This window comes from Musa acuminata, chromosome BXJ2-8 (assembly GCF_036884655.1).
Source record: "Musa acuminata AAA Group cultivar baxijiao chromosome BXJ2-8, Cavendish_Baxijiao_AAA, whole genome shotgun sequence".
NCBI classification, from domain to species: Eukaryota; Viridiplantae; Streptophyta; class Magnoliopsida; order Zingiberales; family Musaceae; genus Musa; species Musa acuminata.
Window position 1 is genome coordinate 40,428,722 of NC_088345.1, and position 5,208 is coordinate 40,433,929.

The window sequence follows — 5,208 nt, forward strand, 5'->3', positions numbered from 1 at the left end:
TATCATATCAGAGGAAGGTGTTATGGTGGACCCCTTCAAAATTGAAGCAATACAAAACTGGCCTACCCCAAGGAACATAAAATTGCTACATGGCTTTCTGGGTTTAACATGCTGCTACTGCAAGTTCGTGAAAAACTATGGAGAGATCAGTGCACCACTTACTTCCTTACTGAAAAAAGATGTCTTCCAATGGTCGGACAGAGCCTCCGCTGCCTTCGACAAACTTAAGGCAGCCATGACGACGACGCCTGTCACGCCCCTCAAAATATCCATGATTCTTAAAATTTTCATCACAGACCAATCCAGGATCCAAACTAACATTTGAGGACACTGAAAAACATTCTATCAAATTCACATATATAAAACCTGTGCAGTTTATAATCATATATCACATCACTCGATAATTCACATTTATGGCAACCCAAGCCAACTTGACAAACATGAACAACACTTATAAATCCACAAGCTAAATAAATTATACAATCAGAACTCCAACTATTCACCACAAGTTCATATCATCATAAATTAGGCTTAACATTTCGAAATTCCAAATAAGAGAGATCTTCTAACACTTTTACACAGTATATCCATTTCGATTCATCAACAACATTTCATTACATACAAAATATGCTTATACAACAATAACATAACAACCAACAAGACTTGCCCATAATTCTGAATAGTTATCCACTGCCTCAGCCCAAATCAAACATCTCGAAGAGTGACATGCTGACCTGAAAGATTTATATAACAACAGAGTGAGCCAAAAACGGCTCAGCAAGTGACAAAACATATTCAGAACAAAAGGAATGATTTCAAACGAGTAAGGTATCATAATGTAAGGCAGAATACAAGAATTCTCAAGGATACCATCTCATTAGATACAAAATCATATGTATCATGTCATTCAAGACATATTTGATTCATAACAAATGGAGCATAGAGTAATTGGAGCATATCAATGGCAGATAGGACATTTCAGAACATATCAATTCATAGCAAATGGAGCACAGAGTAATTGGAGCATATCAATGGCAGATAGGACATTTCAGAACATATCAGTTCATAGCAAATGGAGCACAGTGTAATTGGAGCATATCAATGGCAGATAGGACATTTCAGAACATATCAGTTCATAGCAAATGGAGCACAGAGTAATTGGAGCATATCAATGGCAGATAGGACATTTCGAAGCAAAATCATTAGTGAATGAAGCATTTCAGAGCATATCAAAAACAAATATCGTACAGAAGCTCAAAACGTCGTCCTTGACGTTGCAATCATATCATTCTTATCCAGAGCATGAATAGAAGCAACTCACCAAAACTCTGGATGTCATATCAAACATATAGAAGGTGTAGTGGGATCTCAGTCAGAATGTGATTCATCCATTTTTGAATGACCACCTGACAAAAGTCTACAATATCCCACAGAGTGGGACCCCACAGAGCGGGCAATAAGCGCATACCCTTTACCATTTCTGGCAAAGGTCTAGAATATCCCACAGAGCGGGACCCCACAGAGCGGGCAATAAGCGCATACCCTTTACCATTTCTGGCAAAGGTCCAGACAATCCCACACACCAGAGTACAAGAGGGCAGTTTTTAACAATAAATAGCATATATCGGAAGCACACGCGGAACAACAAAACGTGCATGTGCCTTTTCGAGACAATACGAAACAAAGAACAAATCTCTCACAAATGTATTCAGATTTGGAATGAAATGAAAACAAGAGTGTACAGGGATTCCAAGCAATCATATTTAGCTCAATTCCAATAAGAAGGTTAGACGAATTCAAATATCCAAAGGAACGGAACAGAATACGCGAAATCGACCAAAGCTCGATTTCAGACAGAATTCCAATGGCACATCAAACAAAAACTTCAGAATATCAATTATGCTCCAATACCCATAAGAAATCTATGGTCGAACCATATATCAATCTATATTCTGATGGAACAAATTTCATATGAAACAGGGTTCCCAACACGGAGTTACCTTTGATTTGGTAACACAAGGTCAAAAACACAATCACTGTTTTGCAGAATTTATAGGGTCGGATTCAACAGATAATAGGGTAGGCAATTGAATTCCAAAATTTTCAAACTATATGTCAAAAGAAAGATTTTCAAGTCTAGTTTCAAATAAATCAGTTTGGTACAAATCAGAATTTTCAACAGGGATTTATAGGCATTTTAGTATCGACAGGTTAGAAATCTTGAACCCTGTTTTACAGCGTCTATAGGCTCATTTGAAACAGATGTTTGGGTAAGTATTCGGTGTCCAAAATCTACAAAATCAGTGTCAAAAGGAAGATATAAGAGTCTAATTTCAAACAAAATAGTTCCTGCCCGAATTCACATTTTGTAATAAAACTTATAACTGAAAGAGTGTATAGGGGTCAGTTTACCGAAAAAACTTCAGAATCCATGGTTCTATGTCCAAAGAGAGACATATCAGTTTCTAAATGGAAATCCTTCAATTTATTTTGAATCAACATAAAAACAGAGACTAAAAATTCTGTATAATGGGGTTAGAACACTTGCCTTTGAGAATTTTGACCCCCAATTGAGAAGATTGAGTAAGAAACCTCAAAGCCCCAATTTTTCTTCTTCTTCTTCCCCCTTTCTTTTCTCTTCTTTTTTCTTTCTTTCTCTGTTCTTACACACAGCTGCCTTCTCTAGTTCCTTAAGAATGAAGGCAGAGAGGCATAGGCGGTGGGATTTGTTATTTTGTGCATTTTGCAGTTTAGTCCTTGTTTTTATTATATTCACGATTTGGTCCTTAGGGTTTACATATAGGTCCTCAGGGTTTACATATAGGTCCTCAGATTCTTTTTTGAACAAATCTCCCAAATCTTAAAAATAAGTTACCTCTAATTCATACTCTATTTCTTTTGTCAATTTAAAATAGATGCTTACATTATCACTAGAAATTTATACGAACATTCGGAAACGAGGGATGTTACAACGCCGGTGCTAACACTACCAGATTTCAACCGACCCTTCATTATTGAGGCTGACGCATCTGGAGTCGGAATTGGAGCCATTCTCATGCAAGATGGTCGACCACTCATACACACTAGCAAGGCATTATCTCCCTCCCATCAAAATAAGTCAACATATGATAAGGAGATGCTCGCCATTGTGCGCACAGCAACGAGGTGGAGACCCTACTTGATTGGCCGATAATTTCAAATTAAAACCGACCATAAAAGCCTCAAATACTTTTTGGAGTGAAAGATATCATCCCTTGAGCAGCAAAAATGGGTAATAAAACTTCTTGGATTTGATTATGAAATAACTTACAAAAATGAGAAAGAGAATGTTCTTGCAGATGCGCTTTCGCAGCTACCCGAGCAAGTTGAAGTTTCGATCGTTTCACTTTCGACCAGCGACTTTCTTAAGGATATTAAGATGGAATGGCAGGAAGATTCAGAGACTAGTAAGATTATAAAAAAATTGGAGGAAGCACCAAGCCCCATGGCTCATTAAAATTCGGACTCAAAAGAATTACACTATAAGGGACACATTGTGCTTATGATAAATTCTACTTGCATCTTCATGAGCAGATTTTGGACAAAGTTATTCCATATGCAGAATACTAAATTGAAAAGGAGTATGGCATATCACCCACAAATCGACGGCCAGACGGAAGTTGTAAATAGGTACTTGGAGACAACCCAAAGCCACCCACCAAATATGACTACCCAAAGAGAACTTTAGACTAAGCCAAGTGTCATTATTGATCGACGGATCGTGACTCGACAACGATGATCCACTACTGAATTGCTAATACAGTGGGCAAACCTACTAACAGAAGATGCCACTTGGGAGAACTATGATGACTTGATCAAATTTTCAAAATTCATAAATCGCCAGCCTCGAGGACAAGGCTGATTTGAAGAGGGCGGGTTTGTTAGGACTCTAGCTAGGAGAGTCTTAATTGAGAAGGACATTCATGTAAAACCTACATAAGCCAACCCATATTAAAGAGGTGAAGTGGCTAGCTTGGGTTAGGAGGTTATTTCTTAGAGAAGAATAAGAAGTTGTAAAGGAATAGGAGTCTTGAGTAGGAGTCCTATTAGGAGTTGGTTAGAAGTAGGAGTCTTGATTAGGAGTCTTATTAGGAGTTGGTTAGAAGTAAGAGTCTTATTAGGAGTTTTAAGTAAGAGTCCTATTAGGAGTTAGGGTTTAGAAGCCCTATAAATAGTCATGTATTCCACCTCTTTTCATAAGCAATAGATGAATCTTTTCTGCAGCCTTTAAGCAGCAACTTGGAGGGAGGAACCCCTATAGAGTTCCAAGGAGGCCGATCCCCTAAAGAGATCAACCCCAAGTTTAGAATCTGCAAGGGTTCTAACAATATGTCTTCAATGGTCTTACTCGGTTTCATCCGAAATAACTCATAAGTGTGCACTAAAAGATTAATTTTCGACTCCTTCATTCTATTAGTGCCTTCACGAGTCACTTCGAGTGTGTGCCAAATATCAAAAGCCGTTTCACAAATCGACACTTGATTAAACTCATTTTTATCTAATGCACAAAACAAGGCATTCATAGCATTAGCATTTAAAGTAAAAGTCTTCTTCTCCAACTCATTTCAATCATTCATTGGAAGAGAAGACTTTTGAAAACCATTTTCGATAATGTTTTAAAGCTTAAAATCCATTGAAAATAAGAAGATCCTCATTCTAGTCTTCCAATATGTGTAATCTATCCCATTAAACATGGGCGGACGTGTAATTGAATGACCCTCTTGGTTGCTGGCAAATGTCATCTCTCTTGGGTTGTAAACCAAATGAGAGTGAACCTTGCTCTGATACCAATTGTTAGGATCAAGAGCGGCACTAAGAGGGGGGGTGAATTAGTACAGCGGAAAACTTTCTCGATTTCAATAGTCTATGTTTCGATTAGAACCGATTCTGACGAAAATCATTTCGTAAGGAGTTTAACTTGAAAGCGTATGTAAGTGTAGAGAAGGCAGTAAGAAGGTAATGTGGCTTGCAGTAATGAAACTTGCACAAATTGAAAAGCAAATCATTGAATAGGTTCCAAATCAATTAATTCATCTAAATCAACATATTTACCCTTATGAACATGTCTAGACTCTATTGATGGAAATTTTAGGGCACGTTGATTAGAATTAAAAAGTAATGAGTCATAATTTTCATCTAATCTCCTCTTCCCTTTGTCCCTAAAGGACC

General features: G+C 37.6%; 1 long non-coding RNA gene across 1 annotated transcript; it reads right to left on the minus strand.

Annotated features, from left to right (window-relative positions):
* Positions 1 to 471: 471 nt before the first annotated feature.
* Positions 472 to 2,674, minus strand: LOC135618654 (uncharacterized). The gene is made up of 2 exons (XR_010489090.1): positions 2,549 to 2,674; positions 472 to 734 (listed from the first exon to the last, which is right to left on the minus strand). It is a non-coding gene; the product is annotated as an uncharacterized LOC135618654 (long non-coding RNA).
* Between the last annotated feature and the right edge of the window lie 2,534 nt (positions 2,675 to 5,208).